Below are 23,322 nucleotides of genomic sequence, written 5' to 3' on the forward strand. Positions count from 1 at the left end.
TTTAAATAGTTTATTTTTTACGGCGTTCGCCGTGCATTCACCGTGCGCGTTAAATAACACTATATTGTAATAGTTCAGACTTTTATGGACGCAGCGATACCAATTTTGTTTACTTTTTTTCTTTTTTATATTACTTTAGGGGGAAAATTTGAAAAGGTTTTTTTTTCAACTCTTAATATTTTTTTTATTTTTGTTCACTACTAAAAAACTTTTTTTCACACACTTTATTAGCTCCCCTAGGGGACTTGAACCAGCGATCGTTGGCCGCCCCCCTCTTTTCAACGCCTCAGATGCTGCAGTCGCGATTGACCGCAGCATTTGAGAGGTTAAACAGCCAGGAGCAGCGCGATCGCGGCGGCTGGGCATAGGCAGGAGCATGGGCCTGGTGGTGTTTGGGAGGGGTAGGGGGGTCCAAGCTGAATTTTTGTACCAGGACCCATGAGCCTTTAGCTACAACCCTGGAGGCCATGCCCTTTTTTCTCATCACTTTTCAAATTTGGCTAGTGACAAAATAAGTTGCAAATTTTACTCCATATTTGTGGCACATCACCTGCTGTAACCTAAATGGTTAATGTGCGTCCCAGAACACAGTTTTTTATAACTCATACAGTTGCCAACCAGGTATCATTATGTCTTCTACAGCTGGTAACCTCTTGGTTCAGTTTTATGCCAACATCTTTCTAATGCCATCCCTGCTATAATATCAATGATATTTTTTTCGGCTGGCATTATAAAGCCAGGGTGTTTTCAATTTTCATCTTGTACATCGCCCATCGACTGCCAGAAAACCTTGTCCCGGCATTAAACAGTGTAATCTTTTCTACTTATGCCTTCACCTCTAATCCATCCACGTTGCTGTGAGTTGGATTGTGAACAGAAGAATATAGACAAAAATCCTTCCTTTATACTCTGCTGTCGGAAAGTAGGAAATGTCACATTTTGTCTGACGACCGGCTGTGTTTGTTCACAAAGTGTTTGCCAGAGGGCACTGGGAGGCCCGGCTGCGAAAGCTTCATAAACCACCCCTCACTGGAGAAATGCTGACCATTTTTCATCCTGCAATAAATTAAAAGCAATATCTTCAAGAAGTAAACAATGACACGTACAATATGTCACGGCAAACACCCAGTAGTGAAAATATTGGCATGGCATACAGCTTATGCCATGGTGGGTGGTCTCAGTCTTTCCAAGTATAATTGACAATGCTTACAGCTGGTATAATTTCTTAAGATTGCCTATGCTAAGTACTAGTTAATGCGTACTAGGACAGGGTTGATTTTCCAATTGAAGCTCCACCTTCATAGAAACTTCTTGTAGCCATATATTAGAAAATTCCTATCAGGGTATTTGAACATATAGCAGTGGGGTCCACTGCCTTGAAGAGCTGTGTGACGTTGGGTTCGTGGACCCACTGAGCCGTACCGCCTTGGCGGTATTGCAGCTGGCCAACTGGGCGCAGGTAACAGTCTATAGTTCGTATAGCGTACCTGTGGCAGCTCGGACAGTAGCAAGGCAGCCTTGGCTGGGACTAGACAGCAGGCAGACGTCAGGCATGGTGTAGCAGGACAGGCGTGGTATGCAGCACAGCACGACTACAGCTCAGCACGGCACTTGACCAGGATAGCACGGGATACAGGTACGGGAAACACTGGAAGTGGAAGACACTAGGAGACCATTTGCATAGACAAACTTTGGGTATGACAACAACGCTCAGGCATGGTAGGAAGGGGCTGGGCCCTTCTTATAGTCCTGGTGTAATGACAGGATAGGGAGACAGACAGGTGAGCCCTAATCTACCCGCCACTCAGTCCCTGCCTACTTGCAACGACCTAGGCGATGGGGTACAACTGGGCGACGGTCCCTATGCTCAGTAAGTGCACGACAGACAAACAGACAAGGGTACACAGAAGCTAGGGAAACGGGGCAGCTGCCAACGGAGACACCGTGAGCAACGAGAGTAGTGAACGAGCCGAGTCAAACCAGGAGTGCACGAGGTACAAAACGCTGAGCAGGGGAGTGGTCAGTAAGCCAAGGTCAATAACAAGCAGAGGATCAGTAGTTCAAGCAGCAGCAGAGCCAGGAAACAAGCAGAGCAGAATCAGGAAAGGCAGGTATAAATAGACAGTGGGCGGGAGCTAGCTCCGTCTGGCCAGGCTGTGATAGGCTCTCCCACTCCTAAGTCTGTCATCCTGAGTGGTGGAAGATGGAGTCAGTCTCACAGACATAGGAGCAGGTGCAGACTGATTACCCACGGGCGTCGACACAGAAGCTGTGTCTGGCAGATCCTTTACACCTGGGTGCTCAAGGGCTAATTAAACATAAAAGTCCGGTGCGAGAGCCGGCCGAGGTGAGTGGAAGTGATTGCTGGCGTCTCCTGAGGAGGAGACTCGGACCAGCGCTCACAGACCCATGGCTGCAGCCGTCAGGAGGTGAGTGAGCCTGACGGCCCGCGGCCATGGACATGACAAGCTGGAGAACTCGTGCTTTAAAGAGGCTCTGTCACCAGATTTTGCAACCCCTATCTGCTATTGCAGCAGATAGGCGCTGCAATGTAGATTACAGTAACGTTTTTATTTTTTAAAAACGAGCATTTTTGGCCAAGTTATGACCATTTTTGTAATTATGCAAATGAGGCTTGCAAAAGTCCAAGTGGGTGTGTTTAAAAGTAAAAGTCCAAGTGGGCGTGTATTATGTGCGTACATTGGGGCGTTTTTAATACTTTCACTAGCTGGGTGCTCTGAAGAGAAGTAACATCCTCTTCTCTTCAGAACGCCCAGCTTCTGACAGTGCAGATCTGTGACGTCACTCACAGGTCCTGCATCGTGACGGCCACATCGGCACCAGAGGCTACAGTTGATTCTGCAGCAGCATCAGCGTTTGCAGGTAAGATCGACTTACCTGCAAACGCTGATGCTGCTGCAGAATCAACTGTAGCCTCTGGTGCCGATGTGGCCGTCACGATGCAGGACCTGTGAGTGACGTCACAGATCTGCACTGTCAGAAGCTGGGCGTTCTGAAGAGAAGTGGAAGTTACTTCTCTTCAGAGCGCCCAGCTAGTAAAAGTATTAAAAACGCCCCGATGTACGCACATAATACACGCCCACTTGGACTTTTACTTTTAAACACACCCACTTGGATTTTTGCAAGCCTCATTTGCATAACTACAAAAATGGTCATAACTTGGCCAAAAATGCTCGTTTTTTAAAAATAAAAACGTTATTGTAATCTACATTGCAGCGCCTATCTGCTGCAATAGCAGATAGGGGTTGCAAAATCTGGTGACAGAGCCTCTTTAAGTAATGTCAATGGGAACCATGTAATACCACACTTTTCCAGTAGCAGTTTCTTCAGCGATCATAGCTGATCGATCGCCAGGAGTCACCTGTGGGTCTTTAGTTTGAGAAGGTATTGTCCAGAAGGACTCAATTTAAATAACTGAAGTCGTCTCTGACACTGGACTTGGCACCGACACTGGAAACTGGACTTGGCACCGACACTGGACTTGGCTAGAGTACCCGACTGGAGTAGTGCAGTCGTCTTGGACCCTCGGGTTGGCACGGACACCGGTTACAGATGGTGAACTCGTCACGGACACACGGCTTGGCACAAGCACCGGACACTGGAAACTGGACTTGGCACCGACACTGGACTTGGCTAGAGCACCCAACTGGAGTAGTGCAGTCGTCTTGGACCCTCGGGTTGGCACGGACACCGGTTACAGATGGTGAACTCGTCACGGACACACGGCTTGGCACAAGCACCGGACACAGATGGTAGACTCGTTACGGACACTCGGCTTAGCACAGACATTTGGACACAGATACTGGATACGGGATATGGGATAAGGGGAAAAGTGTACAGCTAGGAACTATTTGCAAGACAAACATAAGGGAAACACAACACTGCTCAGGCACTGGGACAAAGGGCAGGTCAGATTATATAGGCCAGGGTGTTCTTGGATAGGCTAAGGAAACTTCTAGTGGTGCGCGCGCTGGCCCTCTAAGAGACCACCAGAGCGCACGCGCATCCTAAGGGAGCGGGGACCAGGAAGCAGCACACGCCATCATCCCCAGGGAGGAGGAGGGAGACGCCGACATCGAGGTATGAGAAGCTGACGGCCAACAGGAGAGGTAAAATGATGTTGGTCGGCGGCGATCAGCGCTACACTGATAAGGCCTTGTTCACATGGCGCTCAAAAAAATGATCTGTAAACATGCTAAAAACGCTCGCTTTTTAAAATAGAGACGTTTTGACACGTTTTCATCGTGTTTTTTTACTAGTTTTGTGCGCTCTTTCTGCACTGTTTTCAGTGCGTAGTTATAACTCCCATTGACTATGGGAATTTCGGTGCCTTTTACGCACCAAAGAAGTTCCCTGACGCTACTTTTTTTACGCAACGTGGTTTTTAAATAGATTTACGTGAAAAAAACGTATTGTATACACTAACAATGCGTTTTGCAATTGATGTCAACGGGAAGCTTAAATAATGCATTTTTAACGTGTTTTTCAACAGAAAAACACGTCAAATTCATGCCGTGTGAACAGGGCCTAAAGATGGTCACACTAATAACCTGCTGTCCCCAAAAACACTCACAAGACTTCCACAGGAAGAGAAATCGTATTGAAATAGCAGGGTAGGCGTCACTAATATTGATCCTCCGCACGCCGGCCTAGGCTCCCCATTTAGTTACAATGGGTAAAACAGATTGTTTGTCATTTAAGAGGTCGCTTACAATAACAACATGGAAGTCAAGGCGTTTGAATAATTGATGTCCGGGAAAAAAAAATCAGCATTGATTTTTGTTCTCCCTCCCTCTTTCCACCGCCTCCTTCCTGCTTCCCTCTTTATTCAGAGAAACGCGTGGTATTTCGAGTATTTTTATGACCGTGGATGAATACTGTACTCTCCTTGAACTTCTAAATGTTCATTAATAACTACAGACCATGAACTCAGATTTCTATCCAGCGGCTGATTGCGAGTCCCGGGAGGTGTTTTCTGTCGCTGAATTTTGTGCACAATACAATTAATAATAGTAGAAATTGTACTGATTGTACTGAGTGGGGTTAACGCAGAGAGTCCCCCACTCTCCGAACAAGGATACATCTTTAGAAACCATAGTCTTTGGAGTACAAGGTCTACTGAGTAATTTTACCTAGCTTCTTGAATGCATTTATAACTCTAAAGTCACACAATTTTGATAACAATAGATTAAAACGACCGAGATGGGATGCGGTGCTGCCTGAATACGATAATCACTGACCAGAGTCCATCTAGGCAGGTCTCCAAGTGACTTCTGTAAGGAAATGTGCCCCTTAGACTTGAACCTGCAAAAATTCCGATTATGGCTTTGAAATCTAAATGGGGACACAATGGCTTGAAATAATATGTTTTGCTTATGACTGATTGTGTAATGATATACCTTGGCGTAAAAATAAGGCAGATAATTACAACGGCATAGAAAAGCGCCGCAATCGGATAAAATGAACTGTGCTGTGCAGTCATGAAGAGGAAATATAATCTTATTTTTCTCCCAAGATGTTACTAGAGCGGACATTGTGGTTCTAAGGCCAGAAAAAAAAAATTGTACTCAATCAGTTCCAATTTTTGGGATAGGAGGTATTATAAGACATGGCGGATGAAGTTGGATTGAATGATAATTCAACTTAGAAGTTAAATTCACACGATCTGCACCACCTGTTGGGTTCACAAAGTAGTGGTCACTTTTTCCAGGTGATGATCTAAGGCTTCGTTCACGTCTGTGTCAGGGCTCCGTTCTGGCATTCCGTCAGTGCTTTCCGTCAGAACGGAGTCCTGACTGAAACAAACAGATTCCATAGGTTTCCATTTGCATCACCATTGATTTCAATGGTGACGGATCCGGTGCCAATGGTTTCCGTTTGTCTCCGTTGTGCAAGGGTTCCGTCATTTTGATGGAATCAATAGCGCAGTCGACTACGGTATTCATTCCATCAAAACAACGGAACCTTTGCACAACGGAGACAAACGGAAACCATTGGCACCAGATCCGTCACCATTGAAATCAATGGTGATGCAAACGGAAACCTATGGTCAGAGTTCCGTTCTGATGGAAAGCTCCGACGGAACGTTAGAACGGAACTCTGAGGCAGATGTGAACGGAGCCTAAGCAGGACCAAATTTACAGCTCATGCTGCACCAGACACTTAGACTGAATATGCCCCGTTTAGTCGCCTGCCCAACACAATATTTTTTCATTTGTGTTGAGAAAAGTGGCATAGTCGCTTTTTTTAACTATGTGTTATCAGCCACAGAAAAGTGTTGGTGAACCACACTCGGTAAACCCTGGCATTGTTCAGTAGTGTTGCCTGGGGCTCAGCGATATCAACATTTTCTAGAGTATATTGAGATATATATATATATATATATATATATATATATATATATATATATATATATATATATATATATATATATATACAGTGAAGGAAATAAGTATTTGATCCCTTGCTGATTTTGTAAGTTTGCCCACTGTCAAAGACATGAACAGTCTAGAATTTTTAGGCTAGGTTAATTTTACCAGTGAGAGATAGATTATATATATAAAAAAAAACAAAAAACAGAAAGTCACATTGTCAAAATTAGATAGATTTATTTGCACAGAGAAATAAGTATTTGATCCCCTACCAACCATTAAGAGTTCAGCCTCCTCCAGACCAGTTACACGCTCCAAATCAACTTGGTGCCTGCATTATAGACAGCTCTTACATGGTCACCTGTATAAAAGACTCCTGTCCAGAGACTCAATGAATCAGTCTGACTCTAACCTCTACAACATGGGCAAGACCAAAGAGCTTTCTAAGGATGTCAGGGACAAGATCATAGACCTGCACAAGCCTGGAATGGGCTACAAAACCATAAGTAAGACGCTGGGTGAGAAGGAGACAACTGTTGGTGCAATAGTAAGAAAATGGAAGACATACAAAATGACTGTCAATCGACATCGATCTGGGGCTCCATGCAAAATCTCACCTCGTGGGGTATCCTTGATCCTGAGGAAGATGAGAGCTCAGCCGAAAAATACACGGGGGGAACTTGTTAATGATCTCAAGGCAGCTGGGACCACAGTCACCAAGAAAACCATTGGTAACACATTACGCCGTAATGGATTAAAATCCTGCAGTGCCCGCAAGGTCCCCCTGCTCAAGAAGGCACATGTACAGGCCCGTCTGAAGTTTGCAAATGAACATCTGGATGATTCTGAGAGTGATTGGGAGAAGGTGCTGTGGTCAGATGAGACTAAAATTGAGCTCTTTGGCATTAACTCAACTCGCCGTGTTTGGAGGAAGAGAAATGCTGCCTATGACCCAAAGAACACCGTCCCCACTGTCAAGCATGGAGGTGGAAACATTATGTTTTGGGGGTGTTTCTCTGCTAAGGGCACAGGACTACTTCACCGCATCAATGGGAGAATGGATGGAGCCATGTACCGTCAAATCCTGAGTGACAACTTCCTTCCCTCCACCAGGACATTAAAAATGGCTCGTGGCTGGGTCTTCCAGCACGACAATGACCCGAAACATACAGCCAAGGCAACAAAGGAGTGGCTCAAAAAGAAGCACATTAAGGTCATGGAGTGGCCTAGCCAGTCTCCAGACCTTAATCCCATCGAAAACTTATGGAGGGAGCTGAAGATCCGAGTTGCCAAGTGACAGCCTCGAAATCTTAATGATTTACAGATGATCTGCAAAGAGGAGTGGGCCAAAATTCCATCTAACATGTGTGCAAACCTCATCATCAACTACAAAAAACGTCTGACTGCTGTGCTTGCCAACAAGGGTTTTGCCCCCAAGTATTAAGTCTTGTTTACCAAAGGGATCAAATACTTATTTCTCTGTGCACAATGCAAATAAATATATATAATTTTGACAATGTGATTTTCTGTTTTTTTTTAAATATAATCTATCTCTCACTGGTAAAATTAACCTAGCCTAAAAATTCTAGACTGTTCATGTCTTTGACAGTGGGCAAACTTACAAAATCAGCAAGGGATCAAATACTTATTTCCTTCACTGTATATATATATTCCAATATCTAGTTACATTTTAGAAAAAATAAATAACACACATTACAAGCAAACACACTGCATACAGGCGCACATACCTACTAGATACACTCATGCCTCATGCACACAATTAAACACACTACATACAGGCACACACACATATGCACAGTTACTCCATACAACATACACAGTCACTACATAAATCTAAGAGGGTGACGTCCCCTACAGTGAGTAGAAGACCCAATCGGGCTGTGATGCCAGATCTAGGATAGAATTTGTAGGCTGGAAAGACCCTTTAAAGGGGTTTTCCAAGTTATTTAAAAAATTGCCCACGGTAGGAGCGATGCAAAAATCAAAACAAAAAAAGAGCTGTTACTTACCTCATGGATCCCTGTCGTTCCGGTGCTGCCGCTGCCATTCCTCCGCGCTGTTGTGTATTGACATGGCTGCAGCCAATCACTGGTCTCAGTGGATATACGGCCCAGGATCACTGAGGCCAGCGCTTGGCTGCAGCGATCACATGGGTATACAGGCACATCATCGCTGCAGCTTTGTCAATACATAGTGGCGGGAAGGAATGTAGCGGCGGCGCTGGAACGACGGGGATCTGTGAGGTGAGTAATGGCTCTTTTTTTCATCCTTCCTACATTGGCCAATTTTTTAAATAACTCGGAAAAAAAACCTTAAGGCTGGATTAAGACGAGCACATTACGTCCGTAATTGACGGACGTATTTCGGCCGCAAGTCCCGGACCGAACACACTGCAGGGAGCCGGGCTCCTAGCATCATAGTTATGTACGACGCTAGGACTCCCTGGCTCGCTGCAGGACAACTGTCCCGTACTGTAATCATGTTTTCAGTACGGGACAGTTGTCCGGCAGCAAGGCAGGGACTCCTAGCGTCGTACATAACTATGATGCTAGGAGCCCGGCTCCCTGCACTGTGTTCGGTCCGGGACTTGCGGCCGAAATACGTCCGTCCATTACGGACGTAATGTGCTCGTGTGAATCCAGCCTTAAAGTGAATATTCACCCTTAAAGACCATTTTGTGTTTATTAATCTAAATGATTCCAACATTCTTTGCTGATTAATTTTTTACCTATCTTTATGGCCAAATTACATGATGCATACGACGTGCAGATTTGTGGCGCGCATGTGTGTGCGTCAAATCCGCAGCGTTATACAGTACCATCAAAGTAAATGAGATTCCAAAATATCTCATCTACACGTTGCAGATTTTTTTCTGAACGTAAATTGACATGCGGTGCGTATTTTAAAATCTACAGCATAAAAACGCACCTATTTCCGCATCAAAATGTAAAAACCGCACCTAAAAATTTATTACAAAAAACACACTATTAGGTGCGTATTTTACCTGCGGAATTACCTGCGTTTAACTGCGGTTTTGATGCAGATTTTTGCAAAAAATTCCGCAACGTGTGCATGGAGCCTTATAGCGGTCAGAGCGCAGTTGTTTTTTTTTTACAGAGCTCCAAATCTACAACATAGACAAAGGGTTATGTGATGAAGTTCTGACTGCCTACAGCCACCACTAGAGGGAGCTTTGGAGCTTACTGCATACAGCTATACATTGAATTAGATAATAAAACAGTATGCAGTAAGCTCCAAAGCTCCCCCTAGTGGTGACTGCAAACAGGAATCTGGCTAACACTGTTGCCTTGCACCACTGGGGTCATGGGTTTGAATCTGCTCAGGACAATAGTTTCATGGATTTGTTATGTCTCTGTGCTTCCATGGATTTCTTCCATGCTCCAAGCCAACTGGTTTTCTATATAATAATTGGCCCTAGTGCATTTGCCTGAGATCGTGAATTTAGATTGTGAACTCCACTGGAGACTGATGTGAGTGATGAAAACCTATGTACAGTGTTGTGTGATATGTTCCCACTATATATGCAATGGCAAAAAAATTATAATATTGCAGCCAATAATGTTCTAATACACAACGATTATATGGACATAGTGGACTTAGTGGATATATGGACATAGTGGACGTAGTGGATATATGGACATAGTGGACGTAGTGGATACAGGGACATAGTGGACGTAGTGGATATATGGGCATAGTGGACGTATTGGATATATGGACATAGTGGATATATGGACATAGTGGACGTAGTGGATATATGGGCATAGTGGACGTAGTGGATACATGGACATAGTGGATGTAGTGGATACAGGGACATAGTGGACGTAGTGGATACAGGGACATAGTGGACGTAGTGGATATATGGACATAGTGGACGTAGTGAATATATGGGCATAGTGGACGTAGTGAATATATGGGCATAGTGGACGTAGTGGATATATGGGCATAGTGGACGTAGTGACTATATGGACATAGTGACGTAGTGGATATATGGGTATAGTGGACGTAGTGGATATATGGGCATAGTGGACGTAGTGAATATATGGGCATAGTGGACGTAGTGGATACATGGACGTAGTGGACGTAGTGGATATATGGACATAGTGGCAAAGGCTGCCTCTTTGGACTGGTGCATGAAAATTGGAAATATTGGAATTACTGTATATTTTTGGGAGGAGTTACCCCATAAACATTTTATCATGTGACTGACCTATAGATGTTGCTTCGCATCATGTATTGTTCTCCTAAACTCGCGGTAATAAAGAATCTGCTCATTAAAGTGTTGCTGTAACTTAACTCTCTAAGAAAACTGCTAAGTCTGCTCTGAGGTGACGGCTTTGACTGTCACATTACATAAGAGACGACGTCTATCACACGCCATCACCTTGCTCCGTGGTGCACCTGAACGCGACAAATATCTTAAGACAGCTCCTGCTTTAAGCTGTATAAAAACCCTCCACTGCAGGAATGCAGGATACGTAATGTGCACATTCCCAAATGGGCCCCAGAGGGAAAATGTCAGGGTATATTATAGTGAGAAACTGGGCCAGTTGCCTGGCACAATCAATTTCTCCTTCCTGGTATTTGGCCATTAGCAAAACAGTCTTTATGCTGCGTACATGAGACATGCGGTTCAAGAGACACATTATGCAGAAAGGATACGCCAACTTATGGCTCCCAGGTTCCTACTGCTGATGTTTGGCTGTGGCATCACTCATACCGCAGGATCTGATGATCACTTTCGTCACAATAGGCTAGATGGTTAGTAGTTGTGTCTCCAAAGCAATATTCTGTACATTAAAATACTGGCAAAGTGGCAAAAGCAAAACAGAAAGGTGTTTTACATTATTCTAGCACGTAAATAAAAAAAAAAAGGCTGCGGATTTGTGCCAAAATCTGTTTCGTGACCATTGCTCCACCATGTAAATGCTATTGGATGGGTTGGCATGACACTCTTGCATGTTGTTAAATGTAATGAAATTCATTTTTTTCAAGGAACATAGTAAGGGCGATGAACTGTGGACCAGACGAAGACTTAAAATATAGGCTCTTTTTGTAGCCCCTAGATTTGCCGTACATATTATAAAATGTCAGCACTGCTGTTTAGTATTCAGCATGTGGCTTAACATGTACAACACATAATCCCCGCTTGTAGAAATGCTGACAGCACGCCTACATGGCCGATCCAGTGTTTAATGATGGAACAACCAAGACTAGGAACTAGTGTCGTATTTGTACTTATAGTAAGTTGGTGCAGTCTTAGGCACTTACCACCTACCAGTTGGCAAATTATTCGAATGTTTTCTTTTCGGCAGGTCCTGAATTGTGTTCACCCTGTGTTTGCTGCTAAGAATAGATAATGAGCTAGTGGCAGCACTTGCTGCAAGAATAGATAATGAGCTAGTGGCAGCACTTGCCTGCTAGAATAGATAATGAACAAGTGACGTCACTGGCTAATGAGAATAGATAATAAGGAGCTGATAACCCTAACTGATGAAAATAGATAATAAGCAAGTAACAGCACTATCTGATGAGAGTAGATAATGAGCAGGTGACAGCCCGTGCTTGTGAGAATAGATAAAGTGCAAGTGACAGCACTTGCTAATGAGAATATACAATGAGCAAGTGACAGCCCTTGCTTGTGAGAATAGATAAAGAGCAGTGACATCCCTTGCTAAGAGAATAAACAATGAGCAACTGATAACACTCACTGATGAAAATAGATAATAAGCAAGTGACTGTACTTGCTGAAAATAGATAATGCACAATCGGCAGTATTTTCTAATGAGAATAGATAATGAGCAAGTGCAGTGCTTGCTTGCAAGAATAGATAATAAGCACGCGACAGCACTTATTTCTAAGAATAAAGAGCAAGTGACAGCACTTGCTAATGAGAACAGACAATGAACAAGTGACAGCACTTGCTTGTGAGAACAGATATAGAGCAAGTGACAGCACTTGCTTGTGAGAACAGATAAAGAGCAAGTGACAGCACTTCCTAATGAGGATAGACAATGAGCAAGTGACAGCACTTCCTAGTGTGAATAGACAATGAGCAAGTGACAGCACTTCCTAGTGAGAATGGACAATGAGCAAGTGAAAGCACTTCCTAATGAGAATAGACAATGAACAAGTGACAGCACTTCCTAATGAGGATAGACAATGATCAAGTGACAGCACTTCCTAGTGAGAATCGACAATGAGCAAGTGACAGCACTTCCTAGTGAGAATAGACAATGAGCAAGTGACAGCACTTCCTAGTGAGAATAAACAATGAGCAAGTGACAGCACTTGCTTGTGAGAATAGATAAAGAGCAAGTGACAGCACTTCCTAGTGAGAATAGACAATGGGCAAGTGAAAGCACTTCCTAGTGAGAATAGAGAATGAACAAGTGACAGCACTTCCTAATGAGGATAGACAATGAGCAAGTGACAGCACTTCCTAATGAGAATAGACAATGAGCAAGTAAAAGCACTTCCTAGTGAGAATAAACAATGAGCAAGTGACAGAACTTGCTTGTGAGAATAGATAAAGAGCAAGTGACAGCACTTTCTAGTGAGAATAAACAATGAGCAAGTGACAATACTTGCTTGTGAGAATAGATAAAGAGCAAGTGACAGCACTTCCTAGTGAGAATAAACAATGAGCAAGTGACACCACTTGCTTGTGAGAATACATAAAGAGCAAGTGACAGCACTTGTTTGTGAGAATCGATAATAAGTAACTGATACAGCGGTAGCCAATTCCAGTTACCAGATGGGACCTGGCTGCAGCGGTCTAGTGATACCTATTTCATTATAAGTCTACAACAGCGTTGTGCCTGTGCTAGCACAACACCAAGAGATGAGCTCAATTGAAACTTTCCTCTGTTTTATTCCATTAACTTTGGTGATCTGCACTATGTGGCGCCGTGCATTTTTTGCTTTCTTCTCAAGTAACGAATAACACTTTCTAATGAGATACATAATGAGCTACGGACAGCACTTGCTTGTGAGAATAGTTTATGATCCAGTGACAGCACTTACATAGTTGATAAGGTTGAAAGAAGTTACAGGTCTATAATATCCAACTTATGTTCTGACAGTGTTGATCCAGAAAAATCCAAAAACCCCTATGAGGCAGTTGCCAATTGCCTCGTATTAAGTGGGAAAAATTCCTTCCCGACTTTAAATATAGTAATCAGAATAAATCTTTGGATCAACAACCCATCTCCAACAATCTAGTACATATAACTTGTCATATAATATCATTCAAGAAAGTCGTCTAAGCCCCTCTTTAACTTGTTTAACCAATCAACCCTCACAACATTCTGTGGCAGAAACTTACAGTCTTACTGCTCTTACAGTAAAGAATTCTCGTCTATGATAATAGTAAAATCTTTTTTCCTCTAGACATAGGGGATACCCCGGTTGTTCTGGTTACAGGCCAAAGTGTAAAAGATCTTTAGACAAATCTCTGAACTGTCCATTGATATATTTGTACATAGTAATTAGATCACCCCTAAGCCAGTTTTTTCCAAACTGAATAACCCTAAGTTTTATAAACTTTCTTGGAACTGCAATCCATCCCTTGCACCCACTCCAGTTCAGCTATGTCCTTCTTCTACATGTATACACAATATTCAAGCGTGGTCTGATTTGCATAGAGGCAAAACTATGTTTTTGTCATGAGCATCTATGCCTCTTTTGATGCATCTTATGATTTTATTTGCCTTGGCAGCAGCTGTCTGGCACTGGTTTGCTAAAGTTGAGTTTACTGTCCACCAATATTTCCAAGTCCCTTTCAGTGGCAGTTTTACCCAGTAACTATCTAATACATAATTTTAAAATGTGTTTTCTCAGCCCAAGTGCATAACCTTACATTTATCCACATTAAACTTAATTTGCCATTTCTCCACCCGAGTCTCCAGCATTCCAAAATAAATGCACTTGCTTATAAGAATTGATAATGAGCAAGTGACAACTTATGTTGATAAGAATTGATAAAGAGCAAGTGACAGCACTTGCTAATGAGAACAGATAATGAACAAGTGACAGCACTTGCTGGTGACAATTGATAATAAGCTAGTGGCAGTATTTTCTGATGAGAATAGGTAATGAGCAAGTGACAGCCCTTTCTGATGACAATTGATAATAAGCTAGTGGCAGTATTTTCTGATGAGAATAGATAATGAACACTTAACAGCACTTTCTGATGACAATTGATAATAAGCTAGTGGCAGTATTTTATGATGAGAACAGATAATGAACAAGTGACAGCACTTTCTGATGACAATTGATAATAAGCTAGTGGCAGTATTTTCTGATGAGAATTGATCATGGAAAGCGGCAGTACTTGCTGGTGAGAATAACTAATGAACAAGCAAGGTCAGGCTGCAAGCTGGGTTGGCAGCTGGCATCCACAACCATGCTTCAAGATGCCACCTCTCCATTTAGTCTCCATGCGGATGTGCAGTTGGTGGCCAGTTCCCCCAATAAATGAGGGTTCCAGAGAGTGGATAGTAAGAAGTTGCACTGGAATATGATCTGAAATGTTAGAACACAAGAAAGTACGATATGTCATGAAAAACTAAAGGGGCAACCAGGACTACCTGTCTCAGGAAGTTAGGCGTGTGATGGTGTCAAGCAGCTCCTGAAAGGGACCGTATTTTTATATATTTTTGGTTTTCAGTGTCTTAAGTAAATCTGACTTGCAGGAAAGTAATAGAAGGATCTACCAAACCCCTTCTTATAAGAAATACATTCTTGGATCATTTGGGATCGTTAATTTTAAGAGATAGAACCATTTACATGAATCGGTCCTTATATTCTTCTATGTGTTGCTATGACCTTCATGTATTATTACAGGCAAGCATTTATATGTGTTATTTGTATGTGTAGAATATATATATATATGGTATATATGTATTTTTTTTTCCATCCTCTAAACTATTAGGCTTTTTCTTGTCTTTTTTCTCCTGAACTGTCATTTTGTCATCACAGTCTAACCACTTATCCTGATAACCAGGAGCTCAGGATCTTGCTGTTTGTCGAACGTCGGTAGTGAAAGGAACAGAGAGTTCTTGTCTCTTGGATGTTTGCACCTGGAGAAGAGAAATGACAGGAGCTCAGACAAACACCAAAACCTGCTGAGGAGTTCTGCCTGCATCCAGCGTAAGCTTTTATTAGGAGACTGAAGAATGCACTTCTGTAATTTGACCATTCACATTGAGGGTGTTACTTCAATTACCTGGGGAGGGGGGATACAAGCTGCCTGCTCTCTTCTCTGGTGAGGGTGGAATTAAACATGTTGCTCCAGTTTTCATTATGTAATCAGAACAAGTCGATGCGACGAAGACCAATCCATCGTCTGACCCTACATCTCACCCCTCGGCGACATATAGAACACTTGTCAATATGGCGGCTGGATCAGGCGTATGGTCCAAACTACTACTTAAGTGGAGGATTTGTCGATAGCAACTAAGAAGAGGCCCCTTAGTTATCAAGGGCAACTACTTCACAAAGTTCTGCCCCCTCTGCAGTCTGCCAAATAAAAATGGAAGGAGGCGGGAGGAAATGATCACCTTTGTTCTCTGCAGGATTTCTACCAGACTGTAGAGTTTATTCAGGGGCCGCCGAAAATGTTGTAAGTTTATTTCCAGTTTAGTTGTATCATTCATTTCTAGGTTTAAGGGCCGACATTGGGCGTGTAAACGAGGGCCGATCAACGAGACAGCTCGTTGATCGGCGCTCGTTTCCTCCTTTCACGAGGAGCTAGTATGGGGACGAGCGGTCGTTACGTTGAACGTTCGTCCCCATACATTTCTATCATGTCGGCAGCACGTCTCCCTCTTTACACAGGGAAATGTGTTTCCCGACAATGATAATAGTTTCGGCATTTAAAATGATGCAATCAGCCAATGAACGAGTGTTTTTCTCGTTCATCGGCTGATCGTTGCCCTGTTTACACGGGGCAATGATCGGGAACGAGCGTTCTGTTTTCGCGGGATGAGTTATAGTTTTTCATGGCAACATTTAATTTACAATACAATGCACTGGGAAACGGAAAAAAAAATATTTGTGGGGTAAAATGGGCAAAAAACTACATTTCCGCCATGGTTGTTTGGGTTTTGTTTGTACGGTGTTCATTGTGCGGTAAAAATGACATGTTAACTTTATTCTACAAGTTGATATGATTACAGCGATACCAAATTACTGTAGATTTTTTTTATTGTTTACGACTTTTACAAATAAAAAACTATTTGTTAAAAAAAAAAAAGTTGTTTTGCCACATTCTGAGAGACGTAACGATATAAGGACATATTTTTTTTGCAGGGCGAGCTGGGGTCTCTATTGGTACCATTTTGGGGAGAAGTGACTTTATTGATCACTTTTAATTCCATTATTTAGGGGAGCTAAGGTAACCAAAAAACAGTGATTCTGGCGTTATTTTGTAATAGTTTTAACTTTTACGGACCCGGCGATACCAGTTATGTTGTTTTTTTACATTATCTTAGAGAAAAAAATAGAAAAGAGGTATTTTTTGGAACTTTTAGTATACATATATATATTGGACATTAAAAAAAACTTTGTTTAACTGTTTTTTACAAGTCCCCCTAGGGGACTTGAACCAGCGTTCATTGAATCACTTGCACTATATATTGACATATTAATGAAAATATTGCAGAACTGGGGGTTTCAGTAGGCCCCCAGGCTGCTATAACAACCATCACACTACGATCACGTTGCGGGGGGCGATGGGTTGTCAGAGTGAGCTACCCCCTCTTTCTAATGCCTTAGATTCCGCGGTCGCTATTGACAGCGGCATCTAAGGGGTTAAACGGGCGGGAATCAAAGTGAGTATTGAGCGAGCTTACCCTGTGGGCGCGCTCCATGCTTTCCTTTAACGCTTGTCACGTACATGTACGTGACAATACGCTAAGGGGTTAATATAGGGGGTCTGGGGTCTAAACATATTTAGAGGGTCTGGTTTGTGGTCTGACATAAATATAATTATATAGGAGGTCTGTGGTCTCTATATATTTTTAGGAGGTCTAGTTTGGGGTCTAAAAATATATTTAAGGGATCGGGTCTGGGGTCTGAATATACTTAGGGAGTCTGGTCTGCGGTCTGAATGTATTTAGGAGGTCTAAGTCTGAATATATTTAAGGGGCCTTGTCTGGGGTCTGAATATATTTAGGGTTAAATTGTAGAGAATCCCTGCCAGGATTTTCTACAAATGTACTGTGGGTCTTTCCCTTCCACGGCACCACACCACAACGGAGTGCCAACCATTTCTTGCATTACTGTATATATTTAGGGGTCCTGTCTGAGGTCCGAATATATTTAGGGGGTCTGGTCTGGGGTCTAACTGGTCTGTCTGAAGAGGCCTGGTCTGAATATATTTAGGTTGTCTGGTTTGGGATCTGACATTAATATAGGGGGTCAGAAATTATTTAGGGGGTCTTTCTGTGGTGTGAATATATTTAGCCATGCCATTTAAGATACACCCTTGGAAGGCCACTCCCAGTTTTTGCCGCATCCCCCTGCTCGAGAATCCCCCATGTGGAGGACACTGTGTAAAATGGATGCCTCGTGTTATGCCTCTTGAGGGGGCGGAGCATGACAAAGGGATTCAAAGAACATCAAACAGAACCCTTGACATGCTCCGCCCCTCAGGTCCTGCACTATGTATAACACAGTATATCCGTGTAGCCCGGGGAGTTTATCTGATTCCCCAGCCATGTAAAATCCTTGTCCGGTTGTAATTTTACTTTACCTCCGATAGGACGGTGGAAACGACCCCATAATCGGATCTGTCTATGTGTACATAACATTGTAACGCAACTATGTGAGCCCTGGTGCCTGTGGCAGCTTTGCAGAACATCTGCCCAGATAAAACAAACCTGCCTAATGGTCCAGATGCTGATTCACACAAAACCCGTCTACTTATCAATACCGGTGCATGTCGCGTATTGCGAGAGATCAGTGGTGAAAATGAATCTCATTGTTTACCAACGCACCAGGCGGCAGTCTGACACGATGGAAAACAGCGCCCACACTGCGATGAAAGGGTGACAACAACATAGTTAAAAACATATTGAGATGTCATACAGAATTTCTTCAATCATGACATACAGTCAGCGTGCCATGGCAACCAATCAGACGTCAGCTTACAGCGGTCTAGAAAGAAGGTGAGACGCCATGGACTGCAATGGGTTACTGTTCTGTGCGCTGTCTATTAATGCTTCCAAGAATAGCATGTGTCGTACTGCTCCGCAATCCCCCCACACAATACACATATATATATATAGTATATAGGGATAATCTCTCCTACATCTCAGAAGCTGAAATAGGACAAAGCCCGACTGCAACATATGCAGATGTCGTTTAGTTGTCATTTAAAGCCTTAGCTATTAGATTTCTATGGCATCCAACCAGATGTGTAACTTCAAGCTCCTGGGCCCGTATGCAAAATCTTATCCCCTTATCCTCATTTTGCCCCTTACACCCCGATCTATTATAATAAGGTGTCGATTCACACAATCTGTAATATGTATGGGCTGCTCACTATCCCATTACTTAGGCCCCATGCACACGACCGTATTTTCATCTATCCGTAAATACTGTCCATAAATACGGATCTGTAGTCATCCGTAACTTACCGGTCTAAACGGGACGTATATACGGATCCGTAAAAAAAGAGGGAGGCTGCAAATGATGTCACCAATATGTTGCTTAGCAACGCTTCCGTAAATACGGACGGTTCACGGATGCACATCCGTAGCCGTCCGTATTTCCGGAATCGTCCATAGGCTTCTATGGGAGAGTCCGTGCCGTAATTACGGACAAAAATAGGACAGGTTGTATAATTTTTTCAGCACGGACACAGATTAGTAAAAATACGGAAAGGTGTCCGTGGCCAATATAAATGAATGGGTCCGTAATTACGGATGAAAAATACAGTCGTGTGCATGAGGCCTTACCATTTAGCGTTTTTCTGGACTATCAGGCCCAGTTCATACTTTACATTTTAATTCAGTTTTTTCATGCAGATATTTAATTTAATTTAAAACGGAGAAAAAGAGAAGTATAAATTAATTATAAACTCCACTCCTCAAATCCGCGATGTGTGAAATCGGTCTTGTACTGGGTGCCACTCAGGATCAGCACAAGACAAATATTAGCCTAGGAACCCACACGCAGTTTTGATGCAGTTTTTGGTGCAGTTTTTTGCTCCGCTCTTTTAGCCTAACAGAGGAGTGGACACAAAAGAAAGGAGATTCATTTGTCATTTCTTTATACCTGTCCCTTCTTTTAGATCCACTTCTCGCATTGGCTTAAAACACTGATCCAAAAAGTGCCACAAAAACGGCATCCAAACTCTACTCGTGAGTATTGTAAAGCTGGACATCTGATGCGCTGCGCGAAGCGCGTCACTGCAAATTTTTTTTTCCCGTTAAGCCACGCTTCTAACCATGCCCAATCCTCGCCCATACACACCGAGTTCAGCCCACACATTATCATGCCCCCATAGTGCCTCCCCACAGTATAATGCCTTATAGTGTCCCCACACAGTATAGTGCCCCCCTCACACTGCTTAATGCCCTATAGTGCCTCCCTACACAGTACAATGCCCCATAGAGCCCCCACACACAGTATAATGCCCCATAGTGCCTCCCTAACCAGTATAATGCCCCATAGTACCTCCCTACAAAGTATAATGCCCCCATAGCTGCCCCCACACAGTATAATTCCCTATAGTGCCCCCACATGGTATAATGCCCCCATAGCCGTCCTCCACACAGTATAATACCCCCATAGTGCCCCCCATACAGTACAATGTTTTCATAGTGCCTAATAAAAATAATAAAATAAATATTCACTTAATCCTGTTTCCACGACAATTGGGGGAGATCCCTCTGCTCCTCCGATCTGTGCTCTGTGTGGCTCGGCACAAACACGCACGATAACGTCTCTAAATCGTGCCTGTCTTCACCAAGCCGCTCACAGCTGGCTTTACCTAGTGAATGGTGGAGCAAGAAGCTGACGGCTCCCTGCTCCAACATTGGATTCAACTCTGTCTGTGTCCTGAAGACGCAGATACAGATGAAACCGGGACATGTCACCGGCCGCCCGGAACATTGTGACATTACCCGGAATCCAGGACTATCCTGCTGCATCCGGGTCGGTTGGGCGGTATAATGGGCGGTATAATGTATTTACAAACTAAAGCCTAATGACTGTATTACATGTAATGTGCAATATGGCACACAGAGGGTTTTTTTTCACAAGGAAGCAATACGAACTCATGGTGCCTCCATACAAGCTCTGTGCACAATAGGATCTCTATTTGACCCCTCTAAATAATATGGAAAATCAAACAGGATATTGAAAATGAAAACATTCCCGTACATAGAATAAACTTCAGTACCAACCGCAGCCAGCGATCAGGGGGTCACAGTTCACCCACAGCTGGCGAGGCACAATTAAGCTTCTTTCAATACTTGATTGAGATGAATGCGAGCGTCACACTTTCAATTAATATTAATTTACATGGAGAGACTTAATATAACCGCGTGAATATCACACAATCGTCAGATATGTCACTTACAAAATTATTCCTTTTACTGGGGGTAAATTCCCTCATGTCGTCGCCTTGTCAAAACGAAGATGATAAGGTGAAGAAAACTACGGCCGTCTATAATTAAACCAACAAATACAACAAAAAAAAAAACAAAGAAATAAAAATAGAATTAAAAAAAAAATCATGAAAATGCTCGTCTCTGAACTCAAACCCACCTGGATTTATGGGGAAGGAAATAAAAAATAGAGAAATAGATAGATAAAAATAAAATAAATAAATAAGAGCTGCCATCTCCCTGACATTTAAACGATATGTCCACGCTCTGTGGTGCTATGATTGATGGCCGCATCGTATTTTATGTCAGGTTCTGCTCCTGGCTGCCAAGCAAACATTCCTTCTTTCAAGTCCCAGCTGAGCTAGTTAGTATTCACAGAGAAACAAGCCATCCAGCCTGCCGAGCCCTCGCCTCGCCAATTCCGAACGGTGACTCTGCCCCGAATACCAAATCAATGGCTCCGAGCTTCGACTCAACAAGGCTTCTCCCGGCCTCTACAATTTCCAGGAAACCACTCTAGTTTAGGGAATGAATGTCACCAAAGCCTTTGACAGGAGCTGTTTATGGATGTAGCAGAGCTGTGTTTGTCATTTAACACTTTAACTAATATAGTGTATGTTGTAGGTTTTGTCTTACAAACCCAACTCTGCTGCATCAGGACCTTCAAAATTCGAACATATTTACTACTCTGAAATGTCTTGGTTCAGAGCAGAGGTGTCCCAATACCCTCTTACATGCTGTATAATACAAATAACAAAAGCCAGGAGCGCGCACCCTAACATGTGCCATGAGCTATTGTCTTATTTTGTGTCAGGGAGGTTGTGGCACCAGTACTACATCATTACCAGGGGCTTAGCTAAAGGCTCATGGGCCCCGGTGCAAAAGTCCTTCTTGGACCCCCCCCCCCCACTACCCAACTTCTCCTCATGGCCGACGGCCCTCAGCTTCCAGCTGTATGGCGGAGTCTCCTAAGTGACCCAACGACGCAGCACTAGCAGCCATGGGTGTCACTAAGGCCTTAAAACGTATGGGGCAATAGCCGCCCCCAATACATGTGTCCCCCCAAAAAATGTGTGTGTATATATATATATATCCAAAAAAGAGAACGTGAAGCAGCACTCAAATAAAGTGAATTTATTCATCCAACATGGAACCACAACGTTTCACCTCCTCTATGAAGGCATTTTCAAGTGGAGGTGAAACGTTGTGGTTATCTAACACATAAGGAGAGGTCACTCCTTTATTTTTGAAGCTTTGCACCAGCCTAGTTCACAGTGCTGCTCCAATCCTCTGTTTTTTTTATATATATATATATATATATATATATATATATATATATATACACAAATACAGGGCCGATTCTAGCTTTTCCGCTGCCTGAGGCAAAAATTTCAATGGCGCCCCCCAGATTTTGATTGACATCTCCCTGGCTGTTCTAGATCACTAGCAGCCTCCTTCAAGTCTTGCTGATGCGCCGTTGCCTTGTACTCCCATGGCATGCGCGGTGCAGTGATGAAGCCGGCCAGAGTACACCTCACTGCACGGTGCGTGCCCAAGTAGTACAAGGCAATGGCGCATCCGAGAAAGTTGGAGGAGGCTGGCAGTGATGTATAACAGCCAGGGGGATGTAAGTCAAGCATTGAAAGGTGGGTTTGGAGGCAGGACTATGTGACTCTTCAGGATAGCGGCACCGCCCCATGGCCCTTTAATGAGTAATCCGCATGCGCCATTTTTAAAAGTTGATTTTATAGATTTTGCTGCAGCTGATAAAAACATCCAAGGGAATGTTTGGAAATATTGTCAGGTCATGTATTACCGCATGGTGGCGGATCAAGGGGTTAAAACTACCTGACAGGTTACCATTAAATATACAATGAATTGCAACAACTCCATCTGCCATGAAATTTTGTTATCAGAAATATATCCTATATAATTACAGCTCCAGAACCAAGCTCATACATATATACTGTACAAGAACCAAGCTCAGTACATAAATACAGCACTAGAACCAAGCTCTGGCTTATATATACACATCACCAGAACCAAGCTCAGTACATATATACAACACCAGAACAAAGCTCATACATATATACAGTACCAGAACAAAGCTCATACATATATACAGCACCAGAACAAACCTCAGTACATATATACAGCACCAGAACAAACCTCAGTACATATATACAGCACCAGAACAAAGCTTAATACATATATACCGCATCAGAACAAAGCTCAGTACATATATACAACACCAGAACCAAGCTCAATAC

At 43.1% G+C, this 23,322-nt stretch overlaps 1 long non-coding RNA gene across 1 annotated transcript in view; it reads right to left on the reverse strand.

Annotated features, from left to right (window-relative positions):
• Positions 1–605: 605 nt before the first annotated feature.
• The window catches only part of LOC142658858 (uncharacterized), a 28,490-nt gene continuing 5,773 nt past the window's right edge, over positions 606–23,322 (reverse strand). The window contains exon 2 of the long non-coding RNA XR_012850206.1: positions 606–1,056. This is a non-coding gene — a long non-coding RNA (uncharacterized LOC142658858). The remainder of the gene's footprint in view (positions 1,057–23,322) is intronic.

The sequence above is a fragment of the Rhinoderma darwinii genome, chromosome 8, assembly GCF_050947455.1.
Source record: "Rhinoderma darwinii isolate aRhiDar2 chromosome 8, aRhiDar2.hap1, whole genome shotgun sequence".
Classification (NCBI taxonomy): Eukaryota; Metazoa; Chordata; class Amphibia; order Anura; family Rhinodermatidae; genus Rhinoderma; species Rhinoderma darwinii.